General features: G+C 34.6%; 1 protein-coding gene across 6 annotated transcripts in view; it reads left to right on the plus strand.

Annotated features, from left to right (window-relative positions):
* The window catches only part of LOC108742700 (connectin), a 197,659-nt gene that overhangs the window by 24,719 nt on the left and 152,814 nt on the right, over positions 1-20,126 (plus strand). For 4 of the 6 annotated variants that reach the window (XR_003231623.1, XR_003231627.1, XR_003231626.1 and 1 more), the window contains exon 1: positions 5,736-6,110. The exons of 1 other annotated variant lie outside the window; for it this stretch is intronic. The gene's annotated coding sequence lies outside the window, so the exon portion shown is untranslated. Of the gene's footprint in view, positions 1-5,735; positions 6,111-20,126 lie in introns of those variants that run through there. One more of the 6 variants, XR_003231625.1, reaches the window with a different exon arrangement.

The following is a 20,126-nucleotide window of genomic DNA, read 5'->3' on the forward strand; positions in this document are numbered from 1 at the left end:
TAGTAGCATTTAAGATTTTGCTAGCTTTTATAACTTGTTGTGATACTTCATTTTCGATATCGCCGGATCAACTCCTAGGTACTTCAGTAGTAGTACTTATTCTCGGTAAAATAGTTGGTTCGAAGTGGTTCCTTCGTCGTTGTCAGGTGTCTAGTTTTTTGAGAGACTATGGCCATATTGAATTGCTTTTCTAAAATGTTAAATTCTCATTTTCCCCGAAAAGGACCTGCCCTTTTTGACTTTAAATTGCTTGTTAAACACTTAAAAAGATACGTAAACTGTTCAAGTATAAAACTAGGATTTTTGAACAAAAGATGGTATACTTGGATACTGGATATACATAATACTTCTGATTAAATTTCTCCGTGTACAGTAATAGGTATGTGTGCCCTGAAAATCCCAGATTCGAAAATGTTATCGAGTTGTTGGTTTAAATCCGGTTACATCATTAGCTTTGTAATTTGAACGAAAGCCTAAAAACGTAACCCTCATTTAACTGGAAGTATTTCCGCCTCCGCGTATTGAGCTAATATAGCAAAATGGAATTTGCTTTGCGGAAAAGAAAATAATTGCACAATCTACAACCTAGTTGCAGGGCACGGACGGTCGTTAATTGTACCGATTGCGAATAAGCTAATTGGGTTTCTTCGCTAACGAATCCACTGGAAAATAAAACGTTTACAAGCCTTTCATCCCGCCCTCTCATCGACGCCACAATAGCTTGCAAAATTAGCCATTCACCGAAGGGTTGATATAAAGAACACCATCAGGAACGGCCGGGCTACCAACATACAAATTACATTGGGAAAATCTAATCTTACTTGGCCGCATTTTTCGTCCAACACTATTTGCAAGATTAGATGAAAATTGTAAATGAAGATCTGTTTTTTAGCAGAGATCAGGTTTTCATAACGACTCTAAAAGTCCAATGGGATCTTATTTACGTGACAGAACGTTCTATCTATATTTGTGGAGTATCAATGAAAATACTTTGGCAAAGAAAGCTCATGCAGATGTACTTTTTAATTGTTCTTCTATTTAAATTAATAGTTAGTGGGACAACGTCTTACAGAGGTTTTAACCACATCTCTAACTGTTTGTCAACAGTAATCTAATCCAGGGTTTCCTCTGTCTCTCTTCACTCCTGTTTCTGATTCCAAAGTCTCCTTTACTAACTCTTCCTTTCTCAAGAGGAGTCCTACCATTCTTTTCCTTGTTAAAATCCGTTGCATCTTTTGTTCTCCTTTTCCAATACATTTGTAACCTTTTCTATCCACTGTATTTTCATCATCATCCTTCTCCTCCGACACCACTTCCTGAACGTATGCTTGCGCTATTCTATATTTTTATCTCTATCGCTTTACTCATATTTTTAGTATTCAATGAACAAGTCCGACTCGCGCTTTTGGACATAGAAAGTTTTACCCAGCTGAAACTAACATCCCTGTTTGTCAACACATGACAGGACGAAAGTTACTGTCACAATAATATGCTGAGGTATGCCGTCATGATTCGTACAAAATTCAATCTCATATAGGCATCTTATCTAACTTTTGGAATACTAAAACTTTAGAAAATTTTTACTCGATTTTTTGTATAGTAAATAGCTAAGAGTTATCGTTCTTCAGGAAACGGCCAGACCAGCAACGCGATTGGCCTAATTTTCACAAATCGTGGAGCAATTCTTTTACTCCAGGAAGTTCGCGATCGGGATCGATTTGCCCAATGACGGGAACGTATGTGAAACGCTTCCGAAACATTTCAATTTGGAGTCGAAAGGAACGAAAGTGATTTCAGAATTACACTAACAATCGTTTTAACTTTTGAACTATACATACTAATCCACTTAAGGCACTTGCGAGCAATAAAAATTTGTTAGACACTTCTTATAGAAGTTGAACAAAGAAAAAGGATAAGAAATTCTGCAATTGTGTGGAACAAAGGGATAGATAAGGATGTAAATGACAACAACAAACAGGAAAGTGAACCAATGTGTTACGGTAATCTGTAACTATATTTCTAAATTTGCAAGAGAGTGATGCCCAACCATATTTATTACAAACATTTCCTACCCTAATGCCTTTTTTCTTCGGAAGAACCGATTTAGTCTCATATATTACTTGATTTCCACCGGAATATTTGTGGAAAGTTGAAGATAAATCGCGAAACATTTTTCATCAATTTGCATGCATGTTTTCCAATCTGTTACTCCTCGGAAAATTATAGACGATTCGATCTGTTGCAGCGATAGGTAGAGGCATACAATGTATGGATACGCTTTTCAAAAGTGCTCGGCCCTCGAAACTCCCCAATCCGGAAATCTTTCAGCGATGTTGATAAATGTACGACACGAGAGCTATAGGATCCGACGATTTTTTTTAAAGCGCCGCTGCCACGATGCGCCGTTCCCCGAACAGCATCGTACGCCGTACACCCTACGCATAAACGTGAGAGCATTATCCTTTCTCCTTTTCGAACAGCAGGCGCTAGAGGGTATCTACTCGAAAGATTCAAATTGATTGTCGGTTCGGAAATGAGTACATTCCTTCTAAATTGTTTTAGGTGGTAGCGCAATTGAAAGCTGCTACCGGTTTCATCATCGCCTAATCAAATCTTTATTCTTTTCGATTGAATTATAAATTAGAACACTGATTTAAAATGTAATGGAGAAGAATCATAACAAACTTTAAATGTCGTCCTGAAGGGTTTCTGGGATTCGCCGTAGTCCAGTGGTGTGATTTATACTAAATCTTGAATATTTCTGGAGACATTTCAAATGTTCCGTTAGGCTTGCAAACTGTTGTCTGATTTACGATTGCAAATATTCACTGTCGACAATTACCAAAGGTGCCGCCGTATCGATCGCTACCCACGGCATTCGCTCTTGGCATTTTGTTCTATTGGCTGCGAAAATATTTTGCAACGAATTCATTATTGAAAATTCTTATAATCGAATAAAAAGTTTTAATTAATTTCGAAGTCGATATCCACATCTGTAATTGTTTGCGATTGCTGTATAGATTAGAATACTGTCTTTAAATATATTGGGGAAGAATTAGTTTCGAAGTTTTATACGTCATCGTGAAAGGTTTCTGGGATTCGCCGTGGTCCAATGGATTTAATTGTTATTATTTAGTCATTTATACTGATACGAAGTGATCCGGAAGTTCTGGAGACATTCCCTATGTTCTTATATGTCTTTTTATGACTTTCGGTAGCATTATCAAAGGTGCCGCGGTATCGATCGCTACCCACGGCATTCGCCCTTGACATTTTATTCTATTAATTACGAAAATGTATCGCAATGAATTCACTATTGAAAGTTCTTATAACAGAGTAAAAAGAATTAAGTTTTCGAAATCGGTATTCACATCTATAATTGTTTTCTTTTAGCGTACTTATTGTGGATATCTGTATGTTACGAAGGTATTCAATAACGCCCTTTTAATAACATTTGCCTCATGGATATACCTACTATGAAAAAATGATGATGTATTGCTATCGTACTGGAAATTTCACCAAAAGTTTGAAGCGTTGAAATATGACATCCATAAATTCAAGAAAGGTTGACCTCCAAAGCTATAAAACGTGGAGAGTTGCCGTTGCCAAACAGGGCCTTAATCGATTCGACAACTTTATATTTGGAAAATTCTAAATATATGGGGAAAACGACTGTCGCGGGAAAAATAAAAGAATTCGCTTAAACGGGAAATAAAGTAGGGTGGCATATTAGAAAGAAATATTGCTTAGGGATGGAAAGTGGGAGGTTTTAAACCATACCTATAGATTTTGCCAATTAGTTATTAATAATTTTACGGCCTGCATATCTCGCTAAATTTATATAGACAATTTTATTATACTTGTAATGTTCGTGTGGCCCCAAGGCTAAATATTCCAACGTAGGTGGCTTCCGAAACAGAGATCATAAAATCGGTAGTTTAAACATAATAAAGCCTTGATGTACGGAGTTACGGCCCCTGTAATTAAAATAGTTTTTTTTTCGTGAATAAAATATCCAAGTTTATAAATTTCTACCATTTTATCGAGCAAAGCATTTGAAATATACCTTCAGGTTAATAAATGATTTTATTTGAACCATGAAGAAAATACTACAAATGGCGTGGTGTGCGTCATCTGTAGTACGATGCTACATTTGAGGATTACATATGCTCCAACAAGGTCCATTTAAAAATATGGATATCTACTTGTTGAAACGAATCCCGGCGTAGCTCACCTCAACGTGGTAGGCACGTTACCATAATCGAACAAAATAATTCGAAGTGGTCTGTCGGAGCTGCCTGCGACGCGCTGATGAGATCCAAAAAGATCGAAATCGCGATCCGCGTCTGGCAGTTTCGACAGAATACAGACCACTTCGAATTATTTTGTTTTATTTGAACCATGTTTTTCAAACTTTAAGAAACTTCCAGGAGACCAAATTTGGATTTCACCGTTTTTAAGTATTTTGATTGTAACCGATTGTAGTAATATCGACTGGTCTTGTCGATATCATCTGGAGTTTCAGAATAACCGGAAGCATTTGTGGTACCCGTGTTTTTCTATTACTACTGTGTGCAGTGTGGATTTAGGTCGTGGAAAACGTCCGTGCACCCGTTTTGGTACATGTTATACGCATACGTATGAAATCTTTTGTGTGTGCTCTCTCCGTTTTTCCATTTACCTGTCCAACGTTTCCGTTCGCTTTAGCTCAAAGCAGTGTCATTTAGTTTAACCGTTTGTCTTTGAGACCTTTGTATGAAACTACCGTTTCGAGTTGTTTATCATATGCTTCAAAGGAGGGGCGGTTTTTCTGCATCGTCAGAATTAACTGCCTGTATTGCCTTAAGCGTGCTTCGGAACCCTCCAAAAGTTGGTTTACGAGCTAATCAGGGTAATACCCGGCATAAATTAAGAGTGTCACGTATATAGCGAAACATATTAGTTTCGTAGGCTTGAAGATTCGAAAGACTAGCGGCGACAAAGTATAGGGATCAATAAGTAAGTCGAGAGGGAGCTAAACTGTATATCATATCGATACGTATTTAGTCGGAAAACATTCTATGTCGTGGTTTAACATATTTATTTATATGTCAAATTTATAGTATAAAAGAAACTTTTTGCTTTGAAATAACTACGATATGTATTATAAAAACTGAAGAACTAATTGGTGGTGGACGATACGAAATTGTTCAAAGTCAGTTTAACGTATACTTCATTAACACCAAATACCCACTAGATGGCGATATACTGCTTCTATTTGGATATTACATCAACCGGTCCTTCTGATGAGATCTAATTAGATGCAAGTCGCAATCCGCGTCTGGTAGTATCAATTTTATGACCATGAACATAAAATAAACGTTCTTATTTAGGAACTGTTTCCTGATTTAAGCCAGAATCTTGAATGTTTATCTAAAATACTTTAAAAGCAATAGTCGAGAGCAAACGAGATTTATATGACATCGTATAATAGATTCCATTCAAGATAAATACTCGGAATTGTCTGTAACTTCTCCACCCCTCGTGAGTTTATGAAAGAGTCCACGATCCGTATCGCATCCACAGAGCATCCGGAAGGGGCTCTGGCGTGTGCCTGTCATCAAGCCACCGTTTGCCCGTCCCAAATGTATATTGCTTAATAAAATGAACACTCGCGTTGTGGCGCCGGCGATCAGTTAGTTTTTCCTTCTTTCTCGGGACCTCCGGCGTCGGTCGCGTCGCTCGCGCTCCATGGAAGTGAGTCGTCGCATAGCATCCTGTTGGCCTACTGGATTTCATTTACTCCTCACTGCCGTTATTCGCGCGCTGTAGTCTGTAGCGGTCGGCGTGTGCATTTTACCAATTTTGCGCTTGAAAGTTCGAATATTCATCAACTTTGTCAGTCGGTTAGATAGCAGTTTTAGAATTTTAAACTTTGTTTTGATAATATTCAACTTGGTGAAATGATTTGTGCAACTTTATACTATTGTGAAATCAGATTTTTTTAATCAACTTGCAGTTGGTGGTGAACTATATAAAGAATAGTATTTTTTAATTATAGTTCAGTACATTGACTTTTTATGTTCAGTTTTGTTTCGTATTGCATCCTTACTAGGACCACATCCTTGTAGGTGAGCTTATTTTGCATTAATTCAAAAGGCGCTTAAAAATTACGAGATTATTACAATTAGCTACTTTTGCTAATACTTCTTCAGAAAAGAAAATATTAGAAAATTGTCGTCATTTTGGGATGAATAAATTCAGAACAGTAAATAAAAATTATAATATGTACAAAGTTAATTGCAAAAAATTTATTCACCCACATAAATGTTAATTATGCCAATTAAAAAAAAACTGAGAAATAATTTCTAATTGTAAAATATGTTGTCCTTATAAATTAAACAATGAAAATTTATTGTTAGTATATTGTTTACTAGCATCTATATCCTGATTAAACTTTTTATGTAATTTCGGATATATCGACAACTTTGTCAATTAATTAATCCAGTTAAAAAAGGAATTTGAGTAGAACTGAAATTTTCCAAATAATAAAACAAAAGTTCATGATAATATGGCTTAAAGTTCGCTTTCTCGCTTTTAAATAGGTATTTGGAAATTGATCTGTATACAGTATTAAATTCTGTGGAGGTTATTCCAGTTACTATCATCATGTTACGGTTGAAAAATATATGACGTAATTGTATAAAGTTTTTTCTAAAATGTATTATAAAAATTGAAACATAATTTTTCAAATTGAAATAATTTTCCATTTGCTGTAAATCTTGTCAATTCAGTGATCCTTTTTATTGTCAGCTTTTTATTTTCTTAAACAATCATTATTCTTTGCTGTTTTCTGTACTTTACTTCTCCCAATAGGTACACTGTAAATAATACAGGAAACGCGGCGAAAATCCTTTTAGAGGACATTTAATTTTAAGTACGCTAAGTTGCAGTGGCAATTTCAGTAAGTACAAGTATTTCAAGAATTGATGTTTAATACATATAAATACATTTTCACGTTTAGCTTTTCCGACTTAGGGATACAATTGTTTGTATTCGCCTCGCGGTAATAGGATAATTGAAAGTAACTGTTTTAAGTCACGGTTCCTGAAGCAATGTAAGTTCTTTTATTCTAAATCCATCAGATACGAGTTTGCAGTTGTGTGCCGAAACGAGAAGTTGCCTTTATCGTTCAGTGCCTATATACCCACTGGAAAACGAATTAAAGGCTTTTGTATTAAATGCATTTTTAGCTCTGTGTGCTGCAGTTGCATTGTTAGGCTCGTTCGGCTTTAATTAAAGCCACTTAGTGCTCTCTCACGATGTCAAAGAATTAACTGTTACCATTAAATCTCCTCTTTTCAATTATACGGACTCCCACGGGAGTAAATGAGCGGCTTACCACAAAAACCAACTAGAGAAACAATTAGAGAAATTGCCGAAGCTATTTTCGAATGGCTACGGGTCACATGGGTTTTCATGTTGTTAAATTTATCCGTTTACTGCGGGAATTAAAAGCTTATGTCAATTTTTATATCGGTAAATTGAATGCAACACAATTCATATTAGAACGAACTTTCTAGTACCTATAATTGTATTTATGTTCACGGATTTTGTATGTAAGCAATTTATTTTGCACAATAACGCACTTATCAATAACTGCCTGTTTAACTTACTTTGTACTTATAGTACTTATACTTCTCGCTTTTGCACTAATTATTTCACCTGTCCTTAAGTGACTGTCTTCAGTTAGATATAGATATAAACTATTCCTGATTATCTCTAGCAACGTAAACTGTTTTTGCCGAGCGTTCTTGTTTCGCATGGACGTATGATTTGTGACCGTGTATTGTCTACATAAAAGATGCCGTCGTATCGATGGTCGCCCGTGGCACTCATATAATCATTATAGTTTGCAATTTTGTATTTATGCCTGGTTCAATCAACTTATATTTTCTTAATACAGTGTCCGCTATTCTATCACCGATATTTGGTGTTGTTTTGGGATTTGTACATTTGATGGTGAAAACTAATAGGAATGAGATTGACCACTATACTTAATTACTGTCATATTAGCTTCAGATCTAACTAACGTATTAAGATTTCAACTGTTGTATCGAATTTAAAATTTTTCGCATTGATATTGGTAAGGTTACTGAGTAAATTTTTTACGTCTGTTAGGTATATCGTAAACTGTATAGTTTGTTTGGATTCCGTTTTATTTGAACGAAGTTCTGATCGTCTGTAGGTACACTTTTCTAAATCTGCTTCAAACTCTGTTCGGCAATAGGATTAATAGCATCTTTCCCGGTGGTTTTATTCACTCAACGTTTTTGCTTATACGAAGAGTTCTCCATGCAAGCATCTCAATAAAATGAGAAAAGCCGCACATAAAAATAACCATCTATTCAATGACCGCGCGGTTTTCGTAAAAGTTTAAATTCGATGCGAAGGTAAATTATTTACTTACATTATTGGTTCTCCATCAAGATGACCATAAACTGCTACGTTTTGAAACAATTTATTTGTATTGAAAGCCGTGTGACGATGACGAAAACAAACCCTATATGGGGTCCTATAAAAAGTAAAGCTAGAGGAGAAAAGGGAGAGATGAAGTGAAGTCCGCGAGGGAGATTAAGTGAGGTCCGCGAAATGGGCGTGAAGCCGGGAGGAAGTGGTGATCCAATGGACCATATGGTTCGGGAATCGTCGAGTAATCATAGACTGGCGTTGGGTTGACGATTACGACCCTGTAAAGAAATTTCCCCTTAGAGTTCGAGCCAGCGCATCCATATACAATGTATAGTTTCCTCCCGGAATTCAAGGAAGGGTAAAGGTACTACCGTTTAACTAAATTTTCCACAGTAACTCGCGGCTTCTACCTAATAATTTGTGTTTTATACTTATCCTTGTTTGATTGTTGTTAGTTCAATCCTTTCAGAATAAGTTGATATTTTCAATAGTTATGCTTATGTGTTTTACGATAAATTTCTCCTATGTCAAGCGATCCCCTCGCATCTACAATACATAAGTGATTTAAAGAGATGGAAAGTTCAGTTTTCGGGAAATGCAAAAAAGGGCTGGTTGCATTTATTAGGTATTAAAATATCAAAAGCGCAAATCACGAACTTACGTAAGAAAAGTTCAAAGTTTGATAATATTGTCTAACTATTGCTAACAATTTGGTCTATTTTTTTATTTCTTCCTAAGTTGCAATTTTGTAACGAATTCTATTATTGTCGGTTCTAATCCCATTAACGTTCTTGTAGGGTAAAAATTGATAGTAACATGCGACAATACAGAACTATCGGTTGCAAAAATTATTGATGCGAATCTTTTCTCAATATTCGGCAATACCGTCATAAAGCCGATATGTAGGTTAATAGATAAGATTCTCCATTTCTATTGTAAATTATTGTGATACCGAACTGACTTGGTTGAACTTTGACACGACTTAAAGTTTGCAAGGCAGTGTGAATTTCAACTTCTGACGCCTGAATGCATACATTGAAAAGTTTCTGCACTCACTCTTCGATATGATTTTCATCGAATGAAAAGGGGTATTATGGGAAAGCGGAAAGTTATGTGTGACCTAGATAAAACATGGAAGTGCAATGATACTGAAAAGCTTTTCCTATCAATTTTGCATTCAGATTTTTATATATCTGAAAGGATAATGAGTATGTATTTATGGAGTCCTGTCAAATTTCATTTATGGTGGCGTCAATAAATTTTGTTCTCATATTTACCATGATAATCATTTACACTCTTGGTGTAGTACGCTGTTTTTATATGAAGTCAGGTTGAAGAACAAGACACATTTTTCGCAAAACCGAAGGTACTTTACAAGAATGTGTTTCACGCATGAGAAAATCGATGTCTATTCCAGAAAAACGGGACTGAAGAAGCATTTCATTTGAAATGTCATATCAAGTCAAGAATTTTCAAGTTTTGAAAGATCGCTCGTGTCTCACAAATGCAAAAATATAAAATTCCTATAGCCTCTATAACCAATTTTCGTTTGAAAACTTTATTGAAGAAATATACATATAATCAAAATTATGTTTGGTTGTGCTTAATTTTTTGTTAACGTTTTCATCGTAATTAAACTTATCATCATCATCTACATAAGGTCGTCAGTCCTGAGACTGGTTGGACACGTACCTCCACTCTTTCCTATCCTGAGCTAAACTTCGCATTTCCCTAAAACTAGAACAGCCCACATCCTTGACTATTTGCGAAGAGTAATCTAATCTAGGTCTACCTCTACCCCTCCTAACTTCAGTTTCTGCCTCTAATATGTCTCTCACTAGACCTTCATGCCTGAGAAGGTGTCCTACTTACCTATCTCGCCTATTTCTTATTGACTTCCATAGAATCCTCTGTTCTCCTACTCTTTCTAATACCTCTTCATTTCTAACCTTCTCTATCCAGGGTATCCTCATAATTTGCCTGTAATCCAGCATTGCGAACGATTCTTACCTTTTCTTTTCCGCTGCGCCCACTGTCCATGTCTCGCACCCGTACAACGCCGCGCTCCAAACATACACCTTTAACAATCTCTGCTTTGTATGCTTACTACTCCTTCCGTCCTGACTTATCTGACTTCCTAGATACCTAAAATCGGCCACTTCTTCTAACTTTTCGTCTCCTATCTTTAAATTCGCTCTTTCCCTACTTTTCTTTCCCTTGTAAACCGGTATTTTCTTAATCAAATTAATTAAACTTAATTGCTTCAGAAATATTGTTCTTCTTTTCTGAACAGTTGGCGTGATATTCTACTATCTCATCCCAGTATCGTTTTGTTTAGAAGTTGATGTGTATTGTTTATGAACTAATACAAGAGAGTTATCGCGACTTACACATCTCCGTTCTGGAAAACTTAGTACCTGTTGAGAAAGGTTTTAAACATTACATACCTTGTGTGTGTTTATTCGTTGTCATGAGTAAAAATCCTGCGATGCGATGTATAAACGGCAACTGTTCGCTGCAAACAAGGCAAACATACGTGCTCTGAGCCATCAAGGGGAGATTTAACATCTTACCGCCGGAAATCCTTGTTGAAACACTGTCGTACTTGTTTATAAAATGAATTTTACACACACGACCTTCCAAAGCTGTATACATTGTAGGTAATCGTAAGTAGGAAACAATAATTATTTCTGCTGAGGGAAAGCAAAATATGAATTGGTCAATAATTTATCGCGATTCTGAAGCTATTAGTTTTCTTTAGCACGCTGTAGTCGACCAATTCAAATTGCTTCACAGTAGATACAAGATAATAGTTATATCTGCCTATGGTTTGCAATTAGCAACAAGATTTGTTATATTTTACATATTATCTCACTTGAATCTCTTCACTTATTACTACAGGAAACTGAAATTATAGTGCAATATCAATTACTAAGTGCCTTATTATTATCTTGCTTTAGTGAGAATGGTGGATTTGATAGGAATTAATGAGTTTCGATACGGCAATTCTCCGTTGAAGTGTGCACAGTGCATGCATGCTTCTGTGCTTCTGATATTATAATTAATGTTCTTTACGAGTGTCCTTACCCCTGTTACTGTAGAATCCTGCAAACCGATATGCACTTATCACTAATAACAAGTGCAGACCTAAATTGATGGGGCTATCTACCACCCATGATATGAAGATGTCTGTTTGTTGCTAACTGGGTGCTGACATCGATATATTCAGGCACAAATTCACCTTTCGAACTACAGAAGTACATTCCGAAATTCGGAATGCGTTTGGCGATGACATTCAACATAATTTCTGTATGCACTACATTTATGTTTGTACGTGAGGTAACATGTTCTTCGTTTAGGCAAGCTTTGAATTATTATACAACATGTAGATTATCGATCCAAGCGACTGCGAAGACTGAAAACCAGTGGCCACTTATTGCAAATATGGTTGGGAAAGCGGATTTTAAACTACAGTAGAACCTCGATAAGATAAAGACCAAGAGAAACGTAAAATAATTTGAGTTATTGAGGTTTTTACTTACTAATGGTTTAAGTTTAGGCCAGTGGCTTAGGAAACTCTTCAGCTTTTTCCTTTAGTATAGGTCCACTAACACTAATGTTTTTACATATTTCTACACTGTCTAAACCATAAAAACAAGCATTTTTCTAAATTAGGAAATTCAGCAATTCTTCGTCTTATACATAGAAGATTTTCTCCCTATTCAAACCACTTTTCACTGCTTACTAAGGTGTGCGATGCCCAAATTATTCGTTTGTTATAGAGGGTTTTTATTTTAAGTAATAGAGGTTTTTGGACTCCGAGGGAAAGGGAACTCAAAATTTTATCAATTTATAGAGGTTATTACGTTATCAAATTTTTACTGTATTTAACATGCGGGTACTGACGAGAGCGAAGATATTAGAATTCTTGCTGATTGTCCGTCTCTACATATTTGGATTTTATACAATTTTTATAATTGAAATTCAAAGATAAAGGACAATAAATTAAATTCTCATTTTTTTTGAACTTGGTCACAAGAGTGGTTTTTTTTGGAAATATCACTATTTATCCTTTTCCACTGTAAAAGCTTGAGACGATAGATCGTGCATATACATATGTAGGTAGATGTACTCGTTGAGGTTTTATGTTAGTGTTTTCGTTTTCCTGCTAGAGCCTTGTTCTCTCCTGTTTGTTTGAAATACGACCGTATAAAAATGCTATTAAAAGTCCATTATTTAATGTTTACGCGTTACGTTGCCGACATGAATTTCAACTAGGAATTTTCTGGCGGCTGTTGCTGAGCTTTTTGAATTGTTTAAATGGGCGGAATGGTTTTGTGGAGATTATACCAGAATTAGTTTTCAATAAAAGCTTGCAAATTACCTGTGCACGATTTTAACATAAAGGGGCCGGTGACACAAATAACATGAAATTATTTAATTAACTGCAGCTTTTTACTTTTAATAATGTGTTGGGTGCAGTACAATTCAATTTAATTACACTAAATGCAACTGTTAGTTTTATTGTAATTTTTTTTTCGTTAAAAAATATTATGATAAGTGACGGTTTTTATAAAATTTATCGTTAATATATTATTGAATTCATCTAAAAGTATAGGTAAATTAATTTCATCTCCAATCTTTGTCAACGATACTATGGAAAATGAAAATACTAATTTTAAATCAATAAAAACCATTAATAGAATACTACTTTTCAACCATTTTTATAATTAATACTTGCAATTACCTAATGCATATCCATTAATTATTTATTTATTAATTAAGTAAAGGTTATGTACCTGCCAATAATTTTAACTGTAAAATATTCTCGTTTTTAAACACTAATTAAGTTTTTTCTCTAAATTGTGTTGTAAGATTATGTTATGCGACATATGAACATATTTTTTTAATGTTACCATCACGTAAAATCCAATAATTTATCTATCTATACCATCTACTTCATTATTCATAACAAGTTCAATGCTTAAATTTTAAATCTTCCAATTTACTGGAAAAGCTTGTAAATGTTATTCTGCTTAAGTTGTTTTCCTTTTCTACTTTTACGTTTTTGTTGTTCCCGCTTCGCTCTTATTCGAGAAAATCGAAATTTTCTAATAAAAATTTCGCAAGGCCTCTTGGCCATTACTCAAGGAGCAGCTTTTGTTGTTCGGCTGGTGTTAACCCCGTCGGTTTTTAAAATGATTTTTCACCATTAGAAGCTGCTAAACTTTCAACTTCGCGAACTGTTATCGCGTATCAGATAAGGTCGACATAATTTACAATTAAATGAAGGTATCTTTCGTATATTCCTTGTTGGCGTATTCGCGAGTACCCAAGAGGGTCGTAAACAGAAATACTTGAAAAATTAGCGGCATTTGAGCTTAGAATGCCGGGAAGCTATTTTTAATTACTTTTTCGAAATTTTATGTAAAAGTATTCCGTTTCTCTGGAGATCCAACCCACACATGAATATAAATTGCTACTTTTCCAAACTCCTAGAAAGTTTCCAAAGAAGAATTAGACGATTTCTGAGTGCTCTTTACGTGTTAACGCCTTCACTATTGCCTATAAATAGTTTTGCCTCTGAATCGCAAACTGAAACCCATTTTGAAGGAAAAAAAGTCAAACAAATCTCATTTTTGTAACATAAAAACGAAATATATAGGATTGGCGTTAATTTTAATCTTTTCCCTTAAGATTATTCAGCTGTTCTCAATCCTTCAACTGCATAAGTCCCTTAACGAGTCGCTTTAATAATGGAGACAAATGATTCAGTTTGGCTTTGCAATGAATTAACATTTAGCAGATAGAATGTTAGGTACCTACCTATAAAAAGGAAAATGTGTAAATCTGTTGCTACATCTCATTTAGCTTAGTCCAAACGAGTCTTGTCAGTTCAGATGGGGGCGCAATGAACGAAGAATGTCGTAAGCTTCCAAGTGATCAATCAGTCGGAATCAGCGTTGCTTTGCTTTTTCCTTAAATGTAAAATGATGATTGAGATAAACAGAGGTTTTAATTTTGTATGCTTTGTCAATTCTAAAAATTGATTTTCTTGTATTGATGTTGTCCGCCTTGTTAAGGAATAATAAACTAAATTATCAAGGCTTGGTAGCTTGTGAAATAATTATGTTCAACGTTGCTAAAAGCCTGCAACTTTTAGATTCTTCCGCTTTCTCTTTTGACGGAATCAAGAAGGGTGTATTTTTAATGAGACTGTTTTGATTCAAGAGGGTTGTAAATAAAACACTTGGGATGTTTGTAAAATTATTTATTTAATATAACAAAAGGATAAAGGTTGTTGAATTTATCAAAGGAAGTCCTGGAAACCAACGAGCCAATTTTAAAAGTTGCCTTTTGTTTAGTTTACTTCCACATATTTTGTTGTTACAAAATTATTAAACAATATACCTATCAAAATAAAACATAGAACATAATAAAGGGTACGTAAGACAAAAGGGGGACAAGTGTTGGTGATTTTTGTAATATTATATGCTGACTCATAGTAGGGATGTTAACATAATTTTTCTTCTACCATTAATAGAATGTGGTACAGCGTTTCTCATTTTGGATTACGATAATCATTAATATTACTGTTGTCTTATAATACTTAACTTATAAATTCTGTTACTTAGGGAATAGTCTTGTTTCAACTAGGTGTTTAAACTGGACTTCGTCGAATCTATTTGTACTGTAATCAAATTTCTTTTCATTAGTCTCTGTATTTCTTGCTCGATTTCGCTAAATTTCTAATGGAAATTCGAGTACTCGTAGACGGTTTATCACAGGAGTGATTTTATAGGTCGTCCGTTTTTATATTTCTGTCGAATTACTATGAAATGTCTCAGTTGGGTACATTCTAATGAAGATAATTAGTGAAGCTTTACCTGGATTCCAGTATAGTCGAGTTAAATTCAAACGAGAAAGCTGTCTTGGCAAAAACTCTCTTTTGTGGACAAACATAGCACATTGTCTTGAATTAAAGGTGGAACTTAGAGACAAGTCGGGAATGCAGTGGCTTAGGGATATCTGTGGAATTAATGAGATAATTCTTTTTAATAAGTGACAGCACTTGCAGCTTGCACGCTTGAAGGATTCCGACTTTGCGCATTAAGGTTTGAATGAAATTACAATTTAATCCAGAAAGTTCATTCCATGATTTACTAGGTATAACGTCTGTTGGTTTTGATTACATCAAATTACTTGCAGCACCTTGAAATCTAGAATATAATAATTTAAAGGAAATTTCAGTCAAGTGTAAACCCGTAATTTATTTTAAAGGAAACTACCCTGCTTGGCTATGATCCCTAGGAAAAATGCTGTTAAAGGTTATTATTAAGTACTTTCAATAGAACATTACTGGGCTTCTGTGGTCAATGTACTTGTGGTATTTTATTGAGAGATTTATTTGGAACGTATGTGGTGCAGCATACCAAGCTAGCTATGATTTACGTTCAACCTACTTGACTACATAAAAAATATTAAAACGATGTAACCCAAATTATATATACTGAATTTGCGTCTGGGTCTTGAAGGAAGTATTAACGTAGGTACATTTTCTGTGACGAATTGTAATTCGTGTTGTACTAGTTCAGTAATAATTGTCGCCTTTAGAAATGGTCGAATGGATATCATTATTCGCTATTCGCGTTCGCGCCTGGCTCAGTTCACACTTGACCGATTTTATTTTCTGCCCTTTTAATTTATTGATCTGCTTTAAACGTTGAGCGAGCATTATTGCACATTGATAGGTCCGACTTACCCTACACATGCATGTGTACATTCATGTGTGGTATTATCTATCGGAAATGTAATACCCAACAGCAAATAGAGCGATTAGCCAAGTTCAAATACCAAATCCCCAAATAATAAGTCATAGCTATTCATAGAACCTATTATTAGAGGGATATTTATCGTTTACTTCTAAGGTGGCAGTCCATTTAATTTAAAAAAATGTTTGTTTTTTGTTTGTAACGTTTCGGTTTATTTAAACCATCTTCAGAATTTTTTAAGTACTACTGGGTGTAACTTAAAATTTATTATTCTTTCACGTTGATTTACTTGGTACAATACCATGACTGATGATATATATTCCATATGTTACCAAATTATGCATTTTCCTTCGTGCGACTTAAAAGGAAGATATGCTCTCAAATGTTAGGTGATATTTTTGCCTTACCTGTATACTGGTTGGTTTAGACAAAAGAAAGGTTCACAATATAATAATTTATCGCAGGATAACCTATTCTGTCTCTGAGTCATCGCATTTTTTTCCAAGTTTAACGTGTTTTATCGTCTGTGACTGACATTGAAAATAATCAGGTTCGTTTGACCGAAAGGACGTAAAAGTGTGATGCGGCAAGAGATTCGTACAATAAAAATAGAAATTACTGTAGCCTCGCCATTAATGAAATCTGGATTTTATTTTATTGTCTACGTGACAAAGGCAAGCTGACTAAGTGCATTTCTACCAAGCATTCGGCTATTTAGGGCACGTAGTACGCCAGTGTGAAGCTCTCTGCTTCACAAATTTCTGCAGTGGTTTTTAGACTGTACAGGAATAACAGGAAAAAAAAATATTTCATTGAATTTAAAATTTTGTATTCCACCTTACTTGTTGCTCTGATTTTTAACCATAAGCGATGCACGAACACCCTTTTAAAATAAACCCTAAAGAATTTTATTGGATGCTGACAAGCACTTTAGATATTTTCGGAAAAATTACCTATGGATTTTTTTGCAGTTTTTCAGCAGTCAATGACTCATCTCAAGGGGCTTATGCATTTTCACTAATGTTAATAGAATTACGTTCAAGCAGTTGAGTGAGCTACAGAAATGTTTATTTTTTTAATATCCATCATGTAGTAAGTCTTCAGACCGACGTGATGGTTAGTTTGTTTATAAATAATGTTAATTTTAGTACCATTTCTGGGAACATGTGTTTGACGATATATATGTATGTGGTAGTGAAGTTATTATAGTCTGAAATCTATTTTAAGAAAGTGTGCTTACAGCAATCAGCTAATTGATTTGTTAGCTCGAACATAATTGGTGTATATCTTCGGAATTGGTTTTTAAGCTGAAAAGTTACCATTTTGACCTCGTAAAATAGACAACTAAATATCTCATACTCTATATCACACTTCAAATTTTGATGCAACATGGTTTCTTCTTCAGTCATATTTGAAGGCAGTTCAGTCTTTCTTGTGTCTTACGATTTTGAAGGCAAGTATTTCATCCACTATCATAGATAGAAATACAGTGAGCGTTAGTTTAAATCTCAAATATTTAGTTTGATCGTCTAGTTTTCTCAGTAGTTATATAATTACATAACTCTAAACTCTTCACTAAAAAAGCATTTATTAGTTATTGATACCTATTTAGGATTTTCTGGTCAAATTATTTTGCTAGTTCAATCAGTACATAATAGCAATCCTATTGCACTAAAATCCATTAACTGTTTCATGTTATCTCTTATCTTTCTAATGACTTGGTAGAAGTAAATATCGTGATACGATGTTATGAAGTTCAAAGGGTTAATTGGTGGAAACGGAGCTATGTACTATTGAGCTGCGTACTTTGTATATTCTTTTGAATAAACACACAACGAATACATGAAAAGAATCTCCTATTCTGATAAGGATAAACACCGGAAAATTAACTGCGAACTGCAATATTGTCTATATTGGTACAAACATCCATCTTTCAGATAAAAATCCTATCTGACATTTAAAAGCTTTCTAATGGAAAACTAAGAAGATCTCAAACCATTGATCGAGATATTTAATATACAACAAACAAATGTAAGAAGTAAGTTATTTTCGTAAAACGAATCTTTCTGTTAAGGCTAAAATATTATGAAGCAGTCTTCAGATGTTATAATTTATGCGTCTACCCTCGTCCAAATTCTTTAGACTTTGTTTATATGAACGGCGCGATAACGCCTAGAACAAGCGACCCTTTTAATAACCACACGCACGGTTCCTGATGGCAAGATCTCTTTTATACAGACAGTCTTTCGTAAGTCGTCGTTAGTGGAAAATATAAAAATCAGTTAAATAATATTATTCACCTGTTTTGTGTGTGTGTTAGTTTCGTTACTATCAATATACCTTAAAGGTGAGTTATTTCACTGGGTGATCAATTTTACTTGGTTAATTAATTGTAATTCATTTGCATTAATGATTATGAGCTTTTATGATTATATTTCAATATCTGTGTGTTGAGCACTATGCGAGTTGACCCTTAGTGCTTTGGTGTTCGAGTATGATGCGAGTTGACCCTTCATACTCCGCTAGTTGTTTATAGAGTGGGTACTATGCGAGTTGACCCTTAGTACCTTAGTGAAAGCATGCCGTTACACTGTTTACCATGGTAGATACTCTAGACTAGCGTAATTTATTTTCCGAGGAGGTATTTCGCGAGTTGACCCTTAATACCTGTGATCCGGAAAAGATTGTAATATAAATCATAAACTATTATGTGTTTATTCACTACGTTATATTGAGTTATTGATGGTTGAATTGGTCGCTCATATATCTCTTTTGTTTATTTTACAGATGTGTCATCTCGGACTTATCAGGCCATTCATACATAAGTAATAAGTGTTTTCATTTTATATAAGTTTCTATATATATCATTTTATTATCATAGGTACGTTTAATTCAGATTTAGTTTTGTTCAATATAAAATAAATCATATAAATTAGTGTTATAATTTGAATATCTTCGTAAATAATCTAAATACCCCCTACACAAATTTGTTTAGTTTATGTTATCTACTCAAAATGTTCACTAAATTCAGTTATTGATTCACAAACATGTAAGTTTATCAAGAAGTTGTTAAGTATAATTACAAAGAAATGCTTACGATAGGTTTTGTATACTAAACTAATTAAGACAAAATTGGGAACTGTTATCTGCTAACTTGAAGTCAAGTGTAACATGTCACCTCCGGAAATAGCGTTTATTGCGTTCACAGTAATTGGTCTTAACATTTCATACCAGATCAAGTACATAATTGACTAATAAGATTGGATTTGATAGTATGTCGGTTACTGTGCACATGAAAGGTCCTGTCAGCGACAACGATCCTTAATCCTCGTCACACATGTATAATTCGGCTCACCGTGAACACCAAATTCTGTATTAATTTATACGTAATCTGTAAAGAAAACAGTTATCTTCTAAAATTAGAGCTTCACAAAACATCTTCCACAATTGCTTCATGACGACAGCATGATAAGAAGATGATCATGAAGCTTACAGATCGATCTATACAATTGTTTGCGTACCATGAAGGAAATAAAATTGAAAGCTCACCTACTTCCTTGCCAGGTAATGCATGGATTATGAAAGATATTCAAATGGACCTTATGGACTACGGAGCAATAATTTTCCTGAGCTTCTAATCCCACAGGCAGTTACTAAAGGAACTATGACATGACACGTTCGTCACTCTATATAGTCAATTTGCAAAATGTAGGAGTAGTAACATGATTAATTCGCACGCAGCAAAATTTACTGTATTTATAATTTCATCAAAATGATTTACTGAATTGGATTGATTCTGGTAGCGATCGGCATTTTTATATCATTTTTTTTTCCTTTATTATACATTGAAATATGATAACAATCCCTAACTTTTGCATTTGAATGATCACAAAAGAATTCTTC

Source organism: Agrilus planipennis, unplaced genomic scaffold (genome assembly GCF_000699045.2).
Source record: "Agrilus planipennis isolate EAB-ADULT unplaced genomic scaffold, Apla_2.0 scaffold302, whole genome shotgun sequence".
Taxonomy (NCBI): Eukaryota; Metazoa; Arthropoda; class Insecta; order Coleoptera; family Buprestidae; genus Agrilus; species Agrilus planipennis.